This window comes from Pseudophryne corroboree, unplaced genomic scaffold, assembly GCF_028390025.1.
Source record: "Pseudophryne corroboree isolate aPseCor3 unplaced genomic scaffold, aPseCor3.hap2 scaffold_330, whole genome shotgun sequence".
NCBI lineage: Eukaryota > Metazoa > Chordata > Amphibia > Anura > Myobatrachidae > Pseudophryne > Pseudophryne corroboree.
Genome location: NW_026969985.1, coordinates 184,921 through 206,338, shown reverse-complemented (window position 1 = coordinate 206,338; position 21,418 = coordinate 184,921). Strand labels below are relative to the sequence as shown.

At 46.5% G+C, this 21,418-nt stretch overlaps 17 non-coding genes and 4 pseudogenes across 17 annotated transcripts; 15 read left to right on the top strand and 6 right to left on the bottom strand.

Moving 5' to 3' along the window:
* Positions 1 to 97: 97 nt before the first annotated feature.
* LOC135019023 (U1 spliceosomal RNA) lies at positions 98 to 260 on the bottom strand. Its single transcript, XR_010216637.1, has one exon. It is a non-coding gene; the product is annotated as a U1 spliceosomal RNA (small nuclear RNA).
* A 152-nt stretch (positions 261 to 412) lies between these two features.
* Positions 413 to 576, bottom strand: LOC135018799 (U1 spliceosomal RNA). Its single transcript, XR_010216433.1, has one exon. It is a non-coding gene; the product is annotated as a U1 spliceosomal RNA (small nuclear RNA).
* A 593-nt stretch (positions 577 to 1,169) lies between these two features.
* On the bottom strand, positions 1,170 to 1,297 carry LOC135019053 (U1 spliceosomal RNA; annotated as a pseudogene).
* A 144-nt stretch (positions 1,298 to 1,441) lies between these two features.
* Positions 1,442 to 1,557, top strand: LOC135019082 (U5 spliceosomal RNA). The gene has a single exon (XR_010216682.1). It is a non-coding gene; the product is annotated as a U5 spliceosomal RNA (small nuclear RNA).
* Positions 1,558 to 1,827: 270 nt separating this feature from the next.
* On the top strand, positions 1,828 to 1,943 carry LOC135019093 (U5 spliceosomal RNA). Its single transcript, XR_010216692.1, has one exon. It is a non-coding gene; the product is annotated as a U5 spliceosomal RNA (small nuclear RNA).
* A 264-nt stretch (positions 1,944 to 2,207) lies between these two features.
* On the top strand, positions 2,208 to 2,323 carry LOC135019073 (U5 spliceosomal RNA). The gene has a single exon (XR_010216673.1). It is a non-coding gene; the product is annotated as a U5 spliceosomal RNA (small nuclear RNA).
* Positions 2,324 to 2,597: 274 nt separating this feature from the next.
* Positions 2,598 to 2,713, top strand: LOC135019077 (U5 spliceosomal RNA). The gene has a single exon (XR_010216677.1). It is a non-coding gene; the product is annotated as a U5 spliceosomal RNA (small nuclear RNA).
* Positions 2,714 to 2,988: 275 nt separating this feature from the next.
* LOC135019083 (U5 spliceosomal RNA) lies at positions 2,989 to 3,104 on the top strand. The gene has a single exon (XR_010216683.1). It is a non-coding gene; the product is annotated as a U5 spliceosomal RNA (small nuclear RNA).
* Positions 3,105 to 3,378: 274 nt separating this feature from the next.
* Positions 3,379 to 3,494, top strand: LOC135019068 (U5 spliceosomal RNA). Its single transcript, XR_010216668.1, has one exon. It is a non-coding gene; the product is annotated as a U5 spliceosomal RNA (small nuclear RNA).
* A 275-nt stretch (positions 3,495 to 3,769) lies between these two features.
* On the top strand, positions 3,770 to 3,885 carry LOC135019104 (U5 spliceosomal RNA). Its single transcript, XR_010216703.1, has one exon. It is a non-coding gene; the product is annotated as a U5 spliceosomal RNA (small nuclear RNA).
* Positions 3,886 to 10,630: 6,745 nt separating this feature from the next.
* On the top strand, positions 10,631 to 10,794 carry LOC135018801 (U1 spliceosomal RNA). The gene has a single exon (XR_010216435.1). It is a non-coding gene; the product is annotated as a U1 spliceosomal RNA (small nuclear RNA).
* A 152-nt stretch (positions 10,795 to 10,946) lies between these two features.
* Positions 10,947 to 11,088, top strand: LOC135018952 (U1 spliceosomal RNA; annotated as a pseudogene).
* Positions 11,089 to 11,780: 692 nt separating this feature from the next.
* LOC135019005 (U1 spliceosomal RNA) lies at positions 11,781 to 11,944 on the top strand. Its single transcript, XR_010216622.1, has one exon. It is a non-coding gene; the product is annotated as a U1 spliceosomal RNA (small nuclear RNA).
* A 152-nt stretch (positions 11,945 to 12,096) lies between these two features.
* On the top strand, positions 12,097 to 12,238 carry LOC135018951 (U1 spliceosomal RNA; annotated as a pseudogene).
* Positions 12,239 to 12,930: 692 nt separating this feature from the next.
* Positions 12,931 to 13,094, top strand: LOC135018800 (U1 spliceosomal RNA). The gene has a single exon (XR_010216434.1). It is a non-coding gene; the product is annotated as a U1 spliceosomal RNA (small nuclear RNA).
* A 3,303-nt stretch (positions 13,095 to 16,397) lies between these two features.
* On the bottom strand, positions 16,398 to 16,560 carry LOC135019034 (U1 spliceosomal RNA). The gene has a single exon (XR_010216646.1). It is a non-coding gene; the product is annotated as a U1 spliceosomal RNA (small nuclear RNA).
* Positions 16,561 to 16,712: 152 nt separating this feature from the next.
* On the bottom strand, positions 16,713 to 16,876 carry LOC135018877 (U1 spliceosomal RNA). Its single transcript, XR_010216508.1, has one exon. It is a non-coding gene; the product is annotated as a U1 spliceosomal RNA (small nuclear RNA).
* A 674-nt stretch (positions 16,877 to 17,550) lies between these two features.
* Positions 17,551 to 17,706, bottom strand: LOC135019056 (U1 spliceosomal RNA). Its single transcript, XR_010216657.1, has one exon. It is a non-coding gene; the product is annotated as a U1 spliceosomal RNA (small nuclear RNA).
* Positions 17,707 to 20,067: 2,361 nt separating this feature from the next.
* Positions 20,068 to 20,231, top strand: LOC135018805 (U1 spliceosomal RNA). Its single transcript, XR_010216439.1, has one exon. It is a non-coding gene; the product is annotated as a U1 spliceosomal RNA (small nuclear RNA).
* Positions 20,232 to 20,383: 152 nt separating this feature from the next.
* On the top strand, positions 20,384 to 20,518 carry LOC135019037 (U1 spliceosomal RNA; annotated as a pseudogene).
* Positions 20,519 to 21,220: 702 nt separating this feature from the next.
* LOC135018830 (U1 spliceosomal RNA) lies at positions 21,221 to 21,384 on the top strand. Its single transcript, XR_010216463.1, has one exon. It is a non-coding gene; the product is annotated as a U1 spliceosomal RNA (small nuclear RNA).
* Positions 21,385 to 21,418: the final 34 nt, after the last annotated feature.

Here is a 21,418-nt window from a genome sequence, read left to right as displayed (position 1 = left end):
TCAGGATAGTGCGCAAGGGCATAGAAGGGAGTGGCTCCAGAAAAGAGAAGTGGAAACAGACAGCAAACTAGGCTGGAGAGAGACCTGAGACAAAGAGATCTGAATTATACGAGAGCCGACCAGGGGAAACACAAATTATGCAATCAAGTTTCCCACATTTGGGGAAATCACAGGAGCAGCACACCCAGAGTGCAATGGGTGAGCCTTGCCCTGGGAGAAGCACCTTCCTGATCATAGTATCTCACCTGGCAGGTAAGTAGGAGTTGGGCTAGAGCTGGGGAGGGTCGCTGCTCGGGCACCCCCCTGTCAAGTGAAGGAGATCCACCTGAGGCAGCACAAGGGAACTCTCGAAAGAAGAACAAGGCTAGAGGAAAATCTGAGACAAAGAAATCTGAGTTTTAACAGAGCTGACCAGAGGAAAGCACAAACACAGTCCCCCACTACCACAAATAATGCAGTCGAGTTTCCCACATTTGGGTAAATCACAGGGGTCAGCATACCCAAAATGCAATGAATGAACCTCACCCTGGGAGAACAATCTTCATGACCATGGTATCTCCTATGCAAAATAAGTATGATTTGGGATAGGGCTGGGGAGGGCCGCTGCTCATGCACATCTCTGTCAAGTAAAGGAGATTCAACTGAGGCAGCACAAGGGAACTCTCATCTGGGGACAACAACTGCAGGGAGAACACATATTTTCAGATGAACATGGGAGGGCAGAAGGCTGCCTAATACTGAAGCACCCCCAAACAACAAACCAAATGCAACAACTAGTGCAAGCATTCCTGGGGGAAGTTCTGCAGAAGACGGATTTGCATACGGTGATGTCATCCAAGCAGTGGGCCAAAGTTGGCTGGAACCCTCATCTGCATATGAAAAGAGAAAAGGGGTATGCAGGGCATGGCGGCCTTTTGCGGCGCTTGGATGACCCTTAGTTCGCATTAAACACCCCCACCCTCCTTCGGTGTGGGGCTCATGTTGGCCATGCCCCATCCCCTGAAGCATTCAAGCTGATTTCTTGCAGCAGCTTGGCACTGTATCAGCTCCAGAGCTGCTCTGTAAGGCAAGTAAAAGGGTGTGGGCCCTGCAGCACTACCTGTAGTTTGCATTGTGCATTGGAAGGCACAAAGTAAGCAGACAGGAGGAGAAGTCAGGATAGTGCACAAGGGTATAAAAGCGAGTTTCCCACATTTGGGAAAATCACAGGGGTCAGCATACCCAGAATGCAATGAATGAACCTCACCCTGGGAGAACAATCTTCATGACCATGGTATCTCCTATGCAAAATAAGTATGATTTGGGATAGGGCTGGGGAGGGCCGCTGCTCAGGCACATCTCTGTCAAGTAAAGGAAATTCAACTGAGGCAGCACAAGGGAACTCTCATCTGGGGACAACAACTGCAGGGAGAACACATATTTTCAGATAAAAATCTTGGTCATGCTCTGGTTTCTCTTCAGAACGAACAAATCTTTCGCCTTTTATTAAAGATTTCCGTGGAGAGGAGCAAAACCGAGTTTTATCTCAATTTTTGCATGCCCCATCTTTTTGGGGTTTCTTTTATCGGTTTAAAGATAGAATGAGTGTGCTTTAATGTAAGCTCATTTGCATAGAAATGACAGTAAATGTTTGTTTCTTTTCAAACAGAACTTTCTTGACCATGCTACTTGCTTGAAAGATCTGGGAGCACATGGAATACAGTACAAACCATGCTTATAGCAAGGAGAAGCCAGGTGAGAAATCTGCTTACTTTCAAGTTGGGCGCTCACTTTGATCTGAATGAGGACTGCTGGCACAGCATTTAGGCGACAGGTGGAATCTTGGTCATGCTCTGGTTTCTCTTCAGAACGAACAAATCTTTCGCCTTTTATTAAAGATTTCTGTGGAGAGGAGCAAAACTGAGTTTTATCTCAATTTTTGCATGCCCCATATTATTGGGGTTTCTTTTATCAGTTTCTTGTTAGCTTTAATGTAAGTTTATTTGCATAACAATGACTATAAATGTCTGTTTCTTTTCAAGCAGAACTTTCTTGACCATTCTAATTGCTTGAAAGATCTGGGAGCACATGGAAAAGAGTACAAACCATGCTTATAGCAAGGGGAAGCCTGGTGAGAAATCTGCTTTCTTTCTTTCAAATTGGGTGCTCACTTTGCGCTGAATGAGGACTGCTGGCATGGCACTCAGGCGACAGGTGGAATCTTAGTCATACTCTGGTTTCTCTTCAAAACGAACAGATCTTTCGCCTTTTACTAAAGATTTCCGTGGAGAGGAGCAAAACTGAGTTTTATCTCAATTTTTGCATGCTCCGTCTTATTGGGGTTTCTTTTATCGGTTTAAAGATAGAACGAGTGTGCTTTAATGTAAGCTCATTTGCATAGAAATGACAGTAAATGTTTGTTTCTTTTCAAACAGAACTTTCTTGACTATACTAAATGCTTGAAAGATCTGGGAGCACATGGAAAAGAGTACAAACCATGTTTATAGCAAGGGGAAGCCTGGTGAGAAATCTGCTTTCTTTCTTTCAAATTGGGTGCTCACTTTGAGCTGAATGAGGACTGCTGGCATGGCACTCAGGCGACAGGTGGAATCTTGGTCATGTTCTGGTTTCTCTTCAGAACGAACAAATCTTTCGCCTTTTACTAAAGATTTCCGTGGAGAGGAGCAAAACTGAGTTTTATCTCAATTTTTGCATGCCCCATCTTATTGGGATTTTATTTTATCGGTTTAAAGATAGAACGAGTGTGCTTTAATGTAAGCTCATTTGCATAGAAATGACAGTAAATGTTTGTTTCTTTTCAAACAGAACTTTCTTGACCACACTAATTGCTTGAAAGATCTGGGAGCACATGGAAAAGAGTACAAACCATGTTTATAGCAAGGGGAAGCCTGGTGAGAAATCTGCTTTCTTTCTTTCAAATTGGGTGCTCACTTTGAGCTGAATGAGGATTGCTGGCATGGCACTCAGGCGACAGGTGGAATCTTGGTCATGCTCTGGTTTCTCTTCAAAACGAACAGATCTTTCGCCTTTTACTAAAGATTTCCGTGGAGAGGAGCAAAACTGAGTTTTATCTCAATTTTTGCATGCTCCGTCTTATTGGGGTTTCTTTTATCGGTTTAAAGATAGAACGAGTGTGCTTTAATGTAAGCTCATTTGCATAGAAATGACAGTAAATGTTTGTTTCTTTTCAAACAGAACTTTCTTGACTATACTAATTGCTTGAAAGATCTGGGAGCACATGGAAAAGAGTACAAACCATGTTTATAGCAAGGGGAAGCCTGGTGAGAAATCTGCTTTCTTTCTTTCAAATTGGGTGCTCACTTTGAGCTGAATGAGGACTGCTGGCATGGCACTCAGGCGACAGGTGGAATCTTGGTCATGTTCTGGTTTCTCTTCAGAACGAACAAATCTTTCGCCTTTTACTAAAGATTTCCGTGGAGAGGAGCAAAACTGAGTTTTATCTCAATTTTTGCATGCCCCATCTTATTGGGGTTTTATTTTATCGGTTTAAAGATAGAACGAGTGTGCTTTAATGTAAGCTCATTTGCATAGAAATGACAGTAAATGTTTGTTTCTTTTCAAACAGAACTTTCTTGACCACACTAATTGCTTGAAAGATCTGGGAGCACATGGAAAAGAGTACAAACCATGTTTATAGCAAGGGGAAGCCTGGTGAGAAATCTGCTTTCTTTCATTCAAATTGGGTGCTCACTTTCAGCTGAATGAGAACTGCTGGCATGGCACTCAGGCGACAGGTGGAATCTTGGTCATGCTCTGGTTTCTCTTCAGAACTAACAAATATTTCGCCTTTTATTAAAGATTTCCGTGGAGAGGAGCAAAACTGAGTTTTATCTCAATTTTTGCATGCCCCATATTATTGGGGTTTCTTTTATCAGTTTAAAGACAGAACGAGTGTGCTTTCTTGTTAGCTTTAATGTAAGTTTATTTGCATAACAATGACAGTAAATGTTGTTTCTTTTCAAACAGAACTTTCTTGACCATGCTACTTGCTTAAAGGTCTGGGAGCACATGGAAAACAGTACAAACCATGCAGTATCACAAGAGCCTTTATTTGATCTTTCATGAAGATAGAGCAGAATTGAGGACACGTCAACAATTTCTGCCGAAGGTGGTTCATCTTTCCACATGGTGCCTTTGGCCACTGACACCTTCGTTGAGTCAAAGTCTCTGGCTGTGGTCAGAACTTTGAAAATGTATGTCACCAGAACGGTTCAGATTAGGAAAACAGAGGCTCTGTTTGTCCTGTATGCTCCCAACAGGATTTGGTGTCCTGCTTCCATGCAGACCATTATGCGCTGGATCTGTGGTAAGATTCAGCATGCTCGTTCCACGGCAGGATTGCCGTTACTGAAGTAGGTGAAGACCCATTCTACTAGAAAGGTGGGTTCATCCTTGGCAGCTGGTCGGGGAGTCTCGGCATTGCAACTTTGCCGAGCAGCTATTTAGTAAACACTTTTGCTAAGTTTTACAAGTTTGATACCTTGGCTGATGATAACCTTAAGTTGGGTCATTCGGTGCTGCAGAGTCGTACGCACTCTCCCACCTGTTCAAGAGCTTTGGTATAACCCCATGGTTCTTAATGTGACCCCAGCATCCTCTAGGTCGTATGAGAAAATAGGATTTTAATACCTACCGGTAAATCCTTTTCTCTTAGTCTGTAGAGGATGCTGGGCACCCGTCCCAGTCCATACTGTGTCTGTAGTTATTACTTGTGGTTATACACATGTTGTGTTATGGTTCTGGTCAGCTTTTTGCTGCAATTGTTCATGCCGTTGGCTTGTGTTCTGTTGAATGCCACGTTCTGCGGCATGTTTAAGGTGTGAGCTGGTAAGATGCTCACCTTAGTTTAACAATAAATCCTTTCCTCGAAATGTCCGTCTCCCTGGGCACAGTTCCTATAACTGGAGTCTGGAGGAGGGGCATAGAGGGAGGAGCCAGTTCACACCCTTTGAAAGTCTTAAAGTGCCCATGTATCTTGCGGATCCCGTCTATACCCCATGGTTCTTAATGTGACCCCAGCATCCTCTACGGACTAAGAGAAAAGAATGCCCTTGCGCACTATCCTGACTTCTCCTCCCGTCTGCTTACTTTGTGCCTTCCAACGCACAATGCGAACTACAGGTGGTGCTGCAGGGCCCACACCCTTTTACTTGCCTTACAGAACAGCTCTGGAGCTGTTACAGTGCCCAGCTGCTGCAAGAAATCAGCTTGAATGCTTCAGGGGATGGGGCATGGCCAACATGAGCCCCACACCAAAGGAGGGTGGGGGTGTTTAATGTGAACTAGGGGTCATCCAAGCACTGCAAAAGGCCGCCATGCCCTGCATGCCCCTTTTCTCTTTTCATATGCAGATGAGGGTTCCAGTCAACTTTGGCCCACTGCTTGGATAACATCACCGTATGCAAATCCGTCTGCTGCAGACCTTCCCCCAGGAATGCTTGTACTAGTTGTTGCATATGGTGCTTCAGTATTAGGCAGCCTTCCGCCCTCCCATGTTCATCTGAAAAGATGTGGTCTCCCTGCAGTTGTTGTCCCCAGATGAGAGTTCCCTTGTGCTTCCTCAGTTGAATCTCCTTAACTTGACGGGGGAGGTGCTGCCCGAGCAGCCCTCCCCAGCCCTATCCCAACTCATATTTATTTTGCATATGAGATCTCTTGATCATGAAGATTGTTCTCACAGGGTGAGGTTCATCCATTATATTTTAAAATAGGAAGGTACGAATTACATATTTGAATTGCATCTATGTGCTTGATTCAAATGTCCCCCCCCCCCCTTCCTTTCTCAATTGTGCCCGTCAGCAGCTATTCTAAGGTTGCTGCCAATGGGTGTGACACATTAATTTCTTCTGTGGGGTACACTGGACTCCACAAGGATTCACATTGGGGTGTAGAGTAGGATCTTGATCTGAGGCACCAACCGGCTCAAAGCTTTTGACTGTTCCCAAGAAGCTCAGTGCATTCTCCTCTATAACCCCGCTTCCATGAACAGGGAGCTCAGTTTGTAGTTGGTGCCTTCAGTAGCAGGCCAATTAACAGGGGCCTGCCTCAGGCAGCCTATTCTTAGCTATTAATTTTGACAAGAAAAGAAGAACTTGTTTTATGAGAATCTACAAGGGCTGCAGCAGGCTAGGTCTAATAGACATCTTTACTGCAGCTTCATCACTCCCAGCGGCGCTGTATACTCCCGTGCCCTGGTTGCTGGGTCACTGCAGCGGAGGCTCCGGTTTCATCCTAAGGTCAGTCACACACACACCACCCTTCCGGATCACGAGGCCGCTGCTGAAGGGGAGCGAGGCCGTAGGGGGTGGGCCGTGTGCGCACTGCGGTGGACACTGATTACTGGGCAGCCGCTCCACTAGCCACCAGGTACAGTTAAGGAGCACAGGTCTGGGGGTTTTTCTCCTATATTAACCCAATTTTGTACTGCCCGCAGCGCATTGTGATAGGTAATAGGGCCTGATTCAGGTTGGATTGCAATCACAATAAGCGATCCAACTGCAAAAATTGCTAAGAGCATACGCATGTGCCTGCATTTTCTGCGGCACCCCGCAGAGAATGTGATCGCCTCTGCCTGTCAATCGGGGCGGGGAAGGGGGGGAGAGGTGGGTCAGCAACACTCCATTTCCAAGTCAGGGATGGAGCGGTGCGGGGGCAAGGCTTCAAAATGGGGTCTGCAACGGAGGAGACACAGGGGGCGTGGTCACAGCGACTGTATGACATCACATTCAGCCGCTGTGATCACAAAAATGGTGGCGGCTTCCTGCGCGCACATACAGTCTGCACCAGCAGGAGCCTACACCATTTTTTATGATCACGCTGAACTGCAGTGCGACTGCAATTACAGCATGGTCAAGAAGGGAGGCGTCATGCTGGGTGGCCATGCCCTGTCACTTTGCAGGAGCCAGCACCGCTCACACACTAGTCCCCGGGTGCAGCCCCCAACCCCCGGGACACCCGGAGCAACAAAATGTAGATTCAGGCCACCAGGCCACGCCCCTACCTATGAAACCATGCCTCCTTTTTACCATTGCACTGCTTATCTGCGCGCACTGCATTACAATCTCCCTCGCCACCTCTCTGGGTGTCACCAGTGATAGTGACACCTCTGCCATGCTTGTAGCAGCTGGTCCTAAGATCTACGCCTCAAACCCTGAGTGTTTGCCCTTGTGACTTGTTGATCATCATAGCGAAGCAGATGCTTACAGAAAACTGCAGGGGCTTAGATTGAAAATAAAAAAATTGATAGGGTATAAGGTAGAGAGGAGCGGGTTCGGTTCTCCGAGAACCGAATTCCCCACGAACTCCACGTGGTTTACACTGGTCCGAGGCAGGCTCGGTTGTTCCCGCCTGACTCGGAAAACCTGAACAAGGGAAAATGTCATCATCCCGCTGTCGGATTCTCGCGAGATTCGGATTCCATATAAAGAGCTGCGCGTTGCTGCCATTTTTACTCGTGCATTGAAGAGAGAGCGGAGAGGACGTGGCTATGTTCTCTCAGTGGAAATCTCAATATCAGTGCTCAGTATCAGTGGTTACTTATTGCTGCTCAGTAATACTAGTAGTGTGTCTCTCCTGCTCAGTGTCAGTTCTCAGTAGTATCCTCATCAGTGCTCAGTATCACTGTTCATTGTCTTGTGCTGCATTGTGTTGCTCAGCATAATACAGTACATTACTAATAGTCCAGTGCTGCATCTTGCTGCTCAGTGTCAGTTCTAGTATCCTCATCAGTGCTCACTATCACTGCTCATTGCATTGTGGTGTTCTGTATACTACAATAACATAGTAATATAGTAACATAGTTTTTGAGGTTGAATAGAGGCAAATTGCCCATCGTGTTCAACCTGTTTTAAGTTGTGATGATTCTACATACTTGCTGAATAATGTTTTATGACTAGTTAGCTACTATAACTCATGTTACCCCCGGATTAACCATGTTGATATTTTAAGTATTATAACCTTGGATAGCTTTTTCATTCAGAAATGTATCCATTCCTTTTTTAAATCCAATTACAGAGTCCGCCATTACCACCTTCCCTGGCAGGGAATTCCACATCCTGATTGCCCTAACAGTGAAGAAACCTTTCCTCCATTGCGTTCTGAACTTTCCTCCAGTCGCAGCGAGTGACCACGTGTTCTTTTAATAAATAATTCCTCTGATAACTCTTTGTTATGTATCTTTACATATTTGAAGATATTAATAATATCTCCTCTTAGGCACCTCTTTTCTAGTGTATAAATATTCAGCCTAGTAAGTCTTTCCTTATAGTCCAGTACTTTAAGGCCTTTAATCAATTTAGTCTTCAGGATCTCTGACACTTCCATGAGCAGCAGAGTAGTGCAATGGAAGCATGCTGGGCCCATAACCCAGAGGTCGATTGATCGAAACTATCCTCTGCTATGTGCATTTTTTTTTTTATAATTAAAGTAATCAAAAACTGGGATTGATATTTTGGCACTTTTATTTTTACTTAAAGTACAATAACTTTTATCATTTTAATTTGTTTTAATAGTATATTGACAGCATTGTTTTCTTTAAAAAATCCACTTAATTTTCTTTACCCTATTACTGAAATGGTAATTGACAAAAACAAACTACATTGTCACCAGAAGAGCAATGCAAAATGTACAAGTGATATATGAAAATCATCTTCCATCTTGAATTTCAATGATGCATTGGGACAACAATTTGTGAGAAACATCTTCACCCATAAAGAAAGATTTTCTTAATTCCTTACCTGTGTGCTGATTAGATATCACCTTGTTTTCACATTAAACAGACTTCCCCATGAGGAAGCAGCAAGGATGCAGTGACGTTTCCTGGTGTCAACCTGTATTATTTCAGTAGACATTGAAATGAGGATGCATCTTTGATGCCTTTCCAATGAAGCAAGTTTAATTCAGTAATAGGTGAAAAACCATTCCTACAAAGGTGTTAATCAGAGACTTGGCTTTGTGGACACTTTTCAGAGAGCAAATTTGTTAGCATAAACATAAAATCAGAAAATGAAGAGCTGTTTAATCACTCAATTGGACTTTTCTGCCAGCATAATTTTTTTTCTCTGCAACTCACTGCTAAATTGTGCTTCCTAGCTGTTTTTTTATAAAATCACTTAATCAAATCTAACTCTGATTACATCAGAGAAGGCCAGGTACCCTACACCATAAGGGGGGTTTTTGAAATTTTGACTTGTCTACTTAAAGATCACCAAAATCTGATTACAAGGTCAATTACATCCCTGGGTGGGATTGAACCACCAACCTTTTGGTTAATAGCCAAACATGCTAACCGATTGCGCCACAGAGACACCTTGCGAAAGTCAATACTGACAAAGGCTAATAAGCATTCATCTAGAACGTTTCCTAGAAAAACTTTAAAAAGTCAATAATCTGGAGAATTTTTGTAAGAAACACATTGGTACTTTCCCATGATGAGTGAGTGCTTCAGGATTTCTTGCACTTACATGGGCTATTAACCAAAAGGTTGGTGGTTCAATCCCACCCAGGGATGTAATTGACCTTGTCATCAGATTTTGGTGATCTTTAAGTAGACAAGTCAAAATTTCAAACCCCCTCTTATGGTGTAGGGTACCTGGCCTTCTCTGACGTAATCAGAGTTAGATTTAATTAAGTGATTTTATAAAAAACAGCTAGGAAGCACAATTTAGCAGTGGGTTGCAGAGAAAAAAATAACATTTTAAACCTACCGGTAATTTTTTTTTCTCGTAGTCCGTAGAGGATGATGGGGACTCCGTAAGGACCATGGGGGATAGACGGGCTCCGCAGCAGACATGGGCACTTTAAGAAAGACTTTAGATCTGGGTGTGCACTGGCTCCTCCCTCTATGCCCCTCCTCCATACCTCAGTTAGAGAAACTGTGCCCAGAGGAGACGGACAGTACGAGGAAAGGATTTTTGTTAATCCAAGGTCAAGATTCATACCAGCCACACCAATCACACCATATAACTTGTGATATACTACCCAGTTAACAGTATGAAAACAACATAGCATCAGTCCAAGACCGATGAAAACTAACATATAACCCTTATGTAAGCAATAACTATATACAAGTCTTGCAGAAGTAGACCGCACTTGGGACGGGCACCCAGCATCCTCTACGGACTACGAGAAAAAGATTTACCGGTAGGTTTAAAATCTTATTTTCTCTTACGTCCTAGAGGATGCTGGGGACTCCGTAAGGACCATGGGGATTATACCAAAGCTCCCAAACGGGCAGGAGAGTGCGGATGACTTTGCAGCACCGATTGAGCAAACAGGAGGTCCTCCTCAGCCAGGGTATCAAACTTATAGAACTTTGCAAAGGTGTTTGAACCAACTTTGACCCACTGCTTGGATGACATCACCATATGCAAATCCATCTGCGGCAGGCCTTCCCCCAGGAATGCTTGCACTAGTTGTTGCATTTGGTTTGTTGTTTGGGGGTGCTTCAGTATTAGGCAGCCTTCTGCCCTCCCATGTTCATCTGAAAATATGTGTTCTCCCTGCAGTTGTTGTCCCCAGATGAGAGTTCCCTTGTGCTGCCTCAGTTGAATCTCCTTTACTTGACAGAGATGTGCCTGAGCAGCGGCCCTCCCCAGCCCTATCCCAAATCATACTTATTTTACATAGGAGATACCATGGTCATGAAGATTGTTCTCCCAGGGTTAGGTTAATTCATTGCATTCTGGGTATGCTGACCCCTGTGATTTCCCCAAATGTGGGAAACTCAACTGCATTATTTGTGGTAGTGGGGGACTGTGTTTGTGCTTTCCTCTGGTCAGCTCTGGTAAAAGTCAGATTTCTTTGTCTCAGATCTTCCTCTAGCCTTGTTCTTCTTTCGAGAGTTCCCTTGTGCTGCCTCAGTTGGATCTCCTTCACTTGACAGGGGGGTGCCCGAGCAGCGACCCTCCCCAGCTCTAGCCCAACTCCTACTTACCTGCCAGGTGAGATACTATGATCATGAAGATGCTTCTCCCAGGGCAAGGCTCACCCATTGCACTCTGGGTGTGCTGCCCCTGCGATTTCCCCAAATGTGGGAAACTTGACTGCATAATTTGTGTTTCCCCTGGTCGGCTCTCATATAATTCAGATCTCTTTGTCTCAGGTCTCTCTCCAGCTTAGTTTGCTGTCTGTTTCCACTTCTTTTTTCTTGAGCCCCTCCCTTCTATACCCTTGTGCACTATCCTGACTTCTCCCGTCTGCTTACTTTGTGCCTTCCAACGCACAATACAAACTACAGGTAGTGCTGCAGGGCCCACACCCTTTTACTTGCTTTACAGAGCAGCTCTGGAGCTGTTACAGTGCCCAGCTGCTGCAAGAAATCAGCTTGAATGCTTCAGGGGCTGGGGCATAGCCAACATGAGCCCCACACCGAAGGAGGGTGGAGGTGTTTAATGCGAACTAGGGGTCATCCAAGCGCCGCAAAAGGCCGCCATGCCCTGCACACCCCTTTATTCTTTTCATATGCAGACGAGGGTTGAAGCCAACTTTGACCCACTGCTTGGATGACATCACCATATTCAAATCCATCTGCTGCAGGCCTTCCCCCAGGAATGCTTGCACTAGTTGTTGCATTTGGTTTGTTGTTTGGGGGTGCTTCAGTATTAGGCAGCCTTCTGCCCTCCCATGTTCATCTGAAAATATGTGTTCTCCCTGCAGTTGTTGTCCCCAGATGAGAGTTCCCTTGTGCTGCCTCAGTTGAATCTCCTTTACTTGACAGAGATGTGCCTGAGCAGCGGCCCTCCCCAGCCCTATCCCAAATCATACTTATTTTGCATAGGAGATACCATGGTCATGAAGATTGTTCTCCCAGGGTTAGGTTCATTCATTGCATTCTGGGTATGCTGACCCCTGTGATTTCCCCAAATGTGGGAAACTCAACTGCATTATTTGTGGTAGTGGGGGACTGTGTTTGTGCTTTCCTCTGGTCAGCTCTGGTAAAAGTCAGATTTCTTTGTCTCAGATCTTCCTCTAGCCTTGTTCTTCTTTCGAGAGTTCCCTTGTGCTGCCTCAGTTGGATCTCCTTCACTTGACAGGGGGGTGCCCGAGCAGCGACCCTCCCCAGCTCTAGCCCAACTCCTACTTACCTGCCAGGTGAGATACTATGATCATGAAGATGCTTCTCCCAGGGCAAGGCTCACCCATTGCACTCTGGGTGTGCTGCCCCTGCGATTTCCCCAAATGTGGGAAACTTGACTGCATAATTTGTGTTTCCCCTGGTCGGCTCTCATATAATTCAGATCTCTTTGTCTCAGGTCTCTCTCCAGCCTAGTTTGCTGTCTGTTTCCACTTCTTTTTTCTTGAGCCCCTCCCTTCTATACCCTTGTGCACTATCCTGACTTCTCCCATCTGCTTACTTTGTGCCTTCCAACGCACAATGCAAACTACAGGTAGTGCTGCAGGGCCCACACCCTTTTACTTGCTTTACAGAGCAGCTCTGGAGCTGTTACAGTGCCCAGCTGCTGCAAGAAATCAGCTTGAATGCTTCAGGGGCTGGGGCATAGCCAACATGAGCCCCACACCGAAGGAGGGTGGAGGTGTTTAATGCGAACTAGGGGTCATCCAAGCGCCGCAAAAGGCCGCCATGCCCTGCACACCCCTTTTTTCTTTTCATATGCAGACGAGGGTTGAAGCCAACTTTGACCCACTGCTTGGATGACATCACCATATGCAAATCCATCTGCTGCAGGCCTTCCCCCAGGAATGCTTGCACTAGTAGTTGCATTTGGTTCGTTGTTTGGGGGTGCTTCAGTTTTAGGCAGCCTTCTGCCCTCCCATGTTCATCTGAAAATATGTGTTCTCCCTGCAGTTGTTGTCCCCAGATGAGAGTTCCCTTGTGCTGCCTCAGTTGAATCTCCTTTACTTGACAGAGATGTGCCTGAGCAGCGGCCCTCCCCAGCCCTATCCCAAATCATACTTATTTTGCATAGGAGATACCTTGGTCATGAAGATTGTTCTCCCAGGGTGAGGTTCATTCATTGCATTCTGGGTATGCTGACCCCGGTGATTTCCCCAAATGTGGGAAACTCGACTGCATTATTTGTGGTAGTGGGGGACTGTGTTTGTGCTTTCCTCTGGTCAGCTCTGGTAAAAGTCAGATTTCTTTGTCTCAGATCTTCCTCTAGCCTTGTTCTTCTTTCGAGAGTTCCCTTGTGCTGCCTCAGTTGGATCTCCTTCACTTGACAGGGGGTGCCCAAGCAGCAATCCTCCACAGCTCTAGCCCAACTCCTACTTACCTGCCAGGTGAGATACTATGATCTTCACTGTTAGGGCAATCAGGATGTGGAATTCCCTGCGAGGGAAGGTGGTAATGGCGGACTCTGTAATTGGATTTAAAAAAGGAATGGATACATTTCTGAATGAAAAAGCTATCCAAGGTTATAATACTTAAAATATCAACATGGTTAATCCGGGGGTAACATGAGTTGTAGTAGTTAACTAGTCATAAAACATTATTCAGCAAGTATGTAGAATCATCACAACTTAAAACAGGTTGAACACGATGGGCAATTTGCCTCTTTTCAACCTCAAAAACTATATTACTATATGTTACTATATTACTATGTTACTGTAGTATACAGAACACCACAATGTAATGAGCAGTGATAGTGAGCACTGATGAGGATACTAGAACTGACACTGAGCAGCAAGATGCAGCACTGGACTATTAGTAATGTACTGTAGTATGCTGAGCACCACAATGCAGCACAAGACAATGAGCAGTGATACTGAGCACTGATGAGGATACTACTGAGAACTGACACTGAGCAGGAGAGACACACTACTAGTATTACTGAGCAGCAATAAGTAACCACTGATACTGAGCACTGATATTGAGATTTCCACTGAGAGAACATAGCCACGTCCTCTCCGCTCCCTCTTCAATGCACGAGTAAAAATGGCGGCAACGCGCAGCTCTTTATATGAAATCCGAATCTCGCGAGAATCCGACAGCGGGATGATGACATTTTCCCTTGTTCAGGTTTTCCGAGTCAGGCGGGAACAACCGAGCCTGCCTCGGACCAGTGTAAACCACGTGGAGTTCGTCGGGAATTCGGTTCTCGGAGAACCGAACCCGCTCCTCTCTACCTTATACCCATATATTTTTTTATTTTCAATCTAAGCCCCTGCAGTTTTCTGTAAGCATCTGCTTCGCTATGATGATCAACAAGTCACAAGGGCAAACACTCAGGGCTTGAGGCGTAGATCTTAGGACCAGCTGCTACAAGCATGGCAGAGGTGTCACTATCACTGGTGACACCCAGAGAGGTGGCGAAGGAGATTGTAATGCAGTGCGCGCAGATAAGCAGCGCAATGGTAAAAAGGAGGCATGGTTTCATAGGTAGGGGCGTGGCCTGGTGGTGTGAATCTACATTTTGTTGCTCCGGGTGTCCCGGGGGTTGGGGGCTGCACCCGGGGACTAGTGTGTGAGCGGTGCTGGCTCCTGCACAGTGACAGGACATGGCCACCCAGCATGACGCCTCCCTTCTTGACCAATCTGTAATTGCAGTCGCACTGCAGTTCAGCGTGATCATAAAAAATGGTGTAGCCTCCTGCTGGTGCAGACTGTATGTGCGCGCAGGAAGCCGCCACCATTTTTGTGATCACAGCGGCTGAATGTGATGTCATACAGCCGCTGTGACCACGCCCCCTGTGTCTCCTCCGTTGCAGACCCCATTTTGAAGCCTTGCCCCCGCACCGCTCCATCCCTGACTTGGAAATGGAGTGTTGCTGACCCCCCTCTCCCCCCCTGCCCCGATTGACAGGCAGAGGCGATCGCATTCTCTGCGGGGTGCCGCAGAAAATGCAGGCACATGCGTATGCTCTTAGCAATTTTTGCAGTTGGATCGCTTACTGTGATTGCAATCCAACCTGAATCAGGCCCTATTACCTATCACAATGCGCTGCGGGCAGTACAAATTGGTTTAATATGGGAGAAAAAACCCCAGACCTGTGCTCCTTAACTGTACCTGGTGGCTCGTGGAGCGGCTGCCCAGTAATCAGTGTCCACGCCAGTGCGCACACGGTCCACCCCCTACGGCCACGCTCCCCTTCATCAGCGGCCTCGTGATCCGGAAGGGCGGTGCGTGTGTGACTGACCTTAGGAAGAAACCGGAGCCTCTGCTGCAGTGACCCAGCAACCAGGGCACGGGAGTATACAGCGCCGCTGGGAGTGATGAAGCTGCAGTAAAGATGTCTATTAGACCTAGCCTGCTGCAGCCCTTGTAGATTCTCATAAAAAAAGTTCTTATTTTCTTGTCAAAATTAATAGCTAAGAATAGGCTGCCTGAGGCAGGCCCCTGTTAAGTGGCCTGCTACTGAAGGCACCAACTACAAACTGAGCTCCCTGTTCATGGAAGCGGGGTTATAGAGGAGAATGCGCTGAGCATCTTGGGAACAGTCAAAAGCTTTGAGCCGGTTGGTGCCTCAGATCAAGATCCTACTCTACACCCCAATGTGAATCCTTGTGGAGTCCAGTGTACCCCACAGAAGAAATTAATGTGTCACACCCATTGGCAGCAACCTTAGAATAGCTGCTGACGGGCACAATTGAGAAAGGAAGGGGGGGGGGACATTTGAATCCAGCACATAGATGCAATTCAAATATGTAATTTGAACCTTCCTATTTTAAAATATAATGGATGAACTTCACCCTGTGATAACAATCTTCATGATATAGAGATCTCATATGCAAAATAAGTATGAGTTGGGATAGGGCTGGGGAGGGTGGCTGCTCGGGCAAGCCCCTCCCCCGTCAAGTTAAGGAGATTCAACTGAGGAAGCACAAGGGAACTCTCGTCTGGGGACAACAACTGCAGGGAGACCACATTTTTTCAGATGAACATGGGAGGGCGGAAGGCTGCCTAATACTGAAGCACCATCAAATATCAAACCATATGCAATAACTAGTACAAGTATTCCTGGGGGAAGGTCTGCAGGAGACGAATTTGCATACGGTGATGTCATCCAAGCAGTGGGCCAAAGTTGGCTGGAACCCTCATCTGCATATGAAAAGAGAAAAGGGTTATGCAGGGCATGGCGGCCTTTTGCGGCGCTTGGATGACCCCTAGTTCGCATTAAACACCTCCACCCTCCTTCGGTGTGGGGCTCATGTTGGCTATGCCCCAGCCCCTGAAGCATTCAAGCTGATTTCTTGCAGCAGCTGGGCACTGTAACAGCTCCAGAGCTGCTCTGTAAGGCAAATAAAAGGGTGTGGGCCCTGCAGCACTACCTGTAGTTCGCATTGTGCGTTGGAAGGCACAAAGTAAGCAGACGGGAGAAGTCAGGATAGTGCGCAAGGGCATAGAAGGGAGCGGCTCAAGAAAAGAGAAGTGGAAACAGACAGCAAACTAGGCTGGAGAGAGACCTGAGACAAAGAGATCTGAATTATACGAGAGCCGACCAGGGGAAACACAAATTATGCAGTCAAGTTTCCCATATTTGGGGAAATCGCAGGGGCAGCACACCCAGAGTGCAATGGTTGAGCCTTGCCCTGGGAGAAGCACCTTCAAGATCATAGTATCTCACCTGGCAGGTAAGTAGGAGTTGGGCTAGAGCTGGGGAGGGTCGCTGCTCGGGCACCCCCCTGTCAAGTGAAGGAGATCCAACTGAGGCAGCACAATGGAACTCTCGAAAGAAGAACAAGGCTAGAGGAAGATCTGAGACAAATAAATCTGACTTTTACCAGAGCTGACCAGCGGAAAACACAAACACAGTCCCCAACTACCACAAATAATGCAGGCGAGTTTCCCACATTTGGGTAAATCACAGGGGTCAGCATACCCAGAATGCAATGAATGAACCTCACCCTGGGTGAACAATTTTCATGACCATGGTGTCTCCTATGCAAAATAAGTATGATTTGGGATAGGGCTGGGGAGGGCCGCTGCTCAGGCACATCTCTGTCAAGTAAAGGAGATTCAACTGAGGCAGCACAAGGGAACTCTCATATGGGGACAACAACTGCAGGGAGAACACATATTTTCAGATGAACATGGGAGGGCAGAAGGCTGCCTAATACTGAAGCACCCCCAAACAACAAACCAAATGCAACAACTAGTGCAAGCATTCCTGGGGGAAGGCCTGCAGCAGATGGATTTGCATATGGTGATGTTATCCAAGCAGTGGGTCAAAGTTGGCTTCAACCCTCATCTGCATATGAAAAGAGAAAAGGGGCGTGCAGGGCATGGCGGCCTTTTGCGGTGCTTGGATGACCCCTAGATCGCATTAAACACCCCCACCCTCCTTTGGTGTGGGGCTCATGTTGGCCATGCCCCATCCCATGAAGCATTCAAGCTGATTTCTTGCAGCAGCTGGGCACTGTAACAGCTCCAGAGCTGCTCTGTAAGGCAAGTAAAAGGGTGTGGGCCCTGCAGCACTACCTGTAGTTTGCATTGTGCATTGGAAGGCACAAAGTAAGCAGACGGGAGGAGAAGTCAGGATAGTCCACAAGGGTATAGAAGGGAGGGGCTCAAGAAAAAAGAAGTGGAAACAGAGAGCAAACTAGGCTGGAGAGAGACCTGAGACAAAGAGATCTGAATTATACGAGAGCCGACCAGAGGAAACACAAATTATGCAGTCAAGTGTCCCACATTTGGGGAAATCGTAGGAGCAGCACACCCAGTGTGCAATGGGTGAGCCTTGCCCTGGGAGAAGCACCTTCATGATTATAGTATCTCACCTGGGTGTGCTGCCCCTGCGATTTCCCCAAATGTGGGAAACTTGACTGCATAATTTGTGTTTCCCCTGGTCGGCTCTCATATAATTCAGATCTCTTTGTCTCAGGTCTCTCTCCAGCCTAGTTTGCTGTCTGTTTCCACTTCTTTTTTCTTGAGCCCCTCCCTTCTATACCCTTGTGGACTATCCTGACTTCTCCTCCTGTCTGCTTACTTTGTGCCTTCCAATGCACAATGCAAACTACAGGTAGTGCTGCAGGGCCCACACCCTTTTACTTGCCTTACAGAGCAGCTCTGGAGCTGTTACAGTGCCAAGCTGCTGCAAGAAATCAGCTTGAATGCTTCAGGGGCTGGGGCATGGCCAACATGAGCCCCACACCGAAGGAGGGTGGGGGTGTTTAATGCGAACTAAGGGTCATCCAAGCGCCGCAAAAGGCCGCCATGCCCTGCATACCCCTTTTCTCTTTTCATATGCAGATGAGGGTTCCAGCCAACTTTGGCCCACTGCTTGGATGACATCACTATATGCATATCCGTCTTCTGCAGACCTTCCCCCAGGAATGCTTGTACTAGTTGTTGCATTTGGTTTGTTGTTTGGGGGTGCTTCAGTATTAGGCAGCCTTCTGCCCTCCCATGTTCATCTGAAAATATGTGTTCTCACTGCAGTTGTTGTCCCCAGATGAGAGTTCCCTTGTGCTGCCTCAGTTGAATCTCCTTTACTCTAAAACTTGTAAAACTTAGCAAAAGTGTTTACTAAATAGCTGCTCGGCAAAGTTGCAATGCCGAGACTCCCCGACCAGCTGCCCAGGATGAACCCACCTTTCTAGTAGAATGGGTCTTCACCTAATTCAGTAACGGCAATCCTGCCGTGGAATGAGCATGCTGAATCTTACCACAGATCCAGCGCATAATTGTCTACATGGAAGCAGGACACCCAATCCTGTTGGGAGCATACAGGACAAACAGAGCCTCTGTTTTCCTAATCTGAACCGTTCTGGTGACATAAATTTTCAAAGTTCTGACCACAGCCAGAGACTTTGACTCAACGAAGGTGTCAGTGGCCAAAGGCACCATGTGGAAAGATGAACCACCTTCGGCAGAAATAGTTGACGTGTCCTCAATTCTGCTCTATCTTCATGAAATATCAAATAAAGGCTCTTGTGATACTGCATGGTTTGTACTGTTTTCCATGTGCTCCCAGATCTTTCAAGCAAGAAGCATGGTCAAGAAAGTTCTGTTTGAAAAGAAACAACATTTACTGTCATTGTTATAGAATTTGGGAGAAAAAACAAGAAGAAATCTGCACTGTTGACGCACTGGACAGAATGAATGAATCATAAAATATAACCTTTATTAAGTATGTATTAAAATTGGATAAATATTAATATTATTATCCCAAACTGCAGTGAAACATAAAGGTTAAAATCACAGAACTAACATACATGTGCATAAGAAGAATAAAGAGATGTGAAAAAAAGGTTTAAAAAGCGTGTCCGTGTGTGATTATTTTTGAAGGCACAACCCTGGCGGGGTTGTTTATATAGATATATATGTTGCTAATAATCACTTTCTAGCGTAATGTCATTAAATAGCTGTTAGTATCTATGTCGTCAGGTACCACTGGGTCGTATCCTATATACTCCTGTGGGAAACTTGACTGCATAATTTGTGTTTCCCCTGGTCGGCTCTCGTATAATTCAGATCTCTTTGTCTCAGGTCTCTCTCCAGCCTAGTTTGCTGTCTGTTTCCACTTCTCTTTTCTTGAGCCGCTGCCTTCTATGCCCTTGTGCACTCTCCAGACTTCTCCTGTCTGCTTACTTTGTGCCTTCCAACGCACAATGCAAACTACAGGTAGTGCTGCAGGGCCCACACCCTTTTACTTGCCTTACAGAGCAGCTCTGGAGCTGTTACAGTGCCCAGCTGCAGCAAGAAATCAGCTTGAATGCTTCAGGGGCTGGGGCATAGCCAACATGAGCCCCACACCGACGGAGGGTGGAGGTGTTTAATGCAAACTAGGGGTCAGCCAAGCGCCGCAAAAGGCCGCCATGCCCTGCATGCCCCTTTTCTCTTTTCATATGCAGACGAGGGTTGAAGCCAACTTTGACCCACTGCTTGGATGACATCACCATATGCAAATCCATCTGCGGCAGGCCTTCCCCCAGGAATGCTTGCACTAGTTGTTGCATTTGGTTTGTTGTTTGGGGGTGCTTCAGTATTAGGCAGCCTTCTGCCCTCCCATGTTCATCTGAAAATATGTGTTCTCCCTGCAGTTGTTGTCCCCAGATGAGAGTTCCCTTGTGCTGCCTCAGTTGAATCTCCTTTACTTGACAGAGATGTGCCTGAGCAGCGGCCCTCCCCAGCCCTATCCCAAATCATACTTATTTTGCATAGGAGATACCATGGTCATGAAGATTGTTCTCCCAGGGTTAGGTTCATTCATTGCGTTCTGGGTATGCTGACCTCTGTGATTTCCCCAAATGTGGGAAACTCAACTGCATTATTTGTGGTAGTGGGGGACTGTGTTTGTGCTTTCCTCTGGTCAGCTCTGGTAAAAGTCAGATTTCTTTGTCTCAGATCTTCCTCTAGCCTTGTTCTTCTTTCAAGAGTTCCCTTGTGCTGCCTCAGTTGGATCTCCTTCACTTGACAGGGGGGTGCCCGAGCAGCGACCCTCCCCAGCTCTAGCCCAACTCCTACTTACCTGCCAGGTGAGATACTATGATCATGAAGTTGCTTCTCCCAGGGCAAGGCTCACCCATTGCACTCTGGGTGTGCTGCCCCTGCGATTTCCCCAAATATGGGAAACTTGATTGCATAATTTGTGTTTCCCCTAGTCGGCTCTCATATAATTCAGATCTCTTTGTCTCAGGTCTCTCTCCAGCCTAGTTTGCTGTCTGTTTCCACTTCTTTTTTCTTGAGCCCCTCCCTTCTATACCCTTGTGCACTATCCTGACTTCTCCTCCTGTCTGCTTACTTTGTGCCTTCCGATGCACAATGCAAACTACAGGTAGTGCTGCAGGGCCCACACCCTTTTACTTGCCTTACAGAGCAGCTCTGGAGCTGTTACAGTGCCAAGCTGCTGCAAGAAATCAGCTTGAATGCTTCAGGGGCTGGGGCATGGCCAACATGAGCCCCACACCGAAGTAGGGTGGGGGTGTTTAATGCGAACTAAGGGTCATCCAAGCGCCGCAAAAGGCCGCCATGCCCTGCATACCCCTTTTCTCTTTTCATATGCAGATGAGGGTTCCAGCCAACTTTGGCCCACTGCTTGGATGACATCACTGTATGCAAATCCGTCTTCTGCAGACCTTCCCCCAGGAATGCTTGTACTAGTTGTTGCATTTGGTTTGTTGTTTGGGGGTGCTTCAGTATTAGGCAGCCTTCTGCCCTCCCATGTTCATCTGAAAATATGTGTTCTCCCGGCAGTTGTTGTCCCCAGATGAGAGTTCCCTTGTGCTGCCTCAGTTGAATCTCCTTTACTTGACAGAGATGTGCCTGAGCAGCGGCCCTCCCCAGCCCTATCCCAAATCATACTTATTTTGCATAGAAGATACCATGGTCATAAAGATTGTTCTCCCAGGGTTAGGTTCATTCATTGCATTCTGGGTATGCTGACCCCTGTGATTTCCCCAAATGTGGGAAACTCAACTGCATTATTTGTGGTAGTGGGGGACTGTGTTTGTGTTTTCCTCTGGTCAGCTCTGGTAAAAGTCAGATTTCTTTGTCTC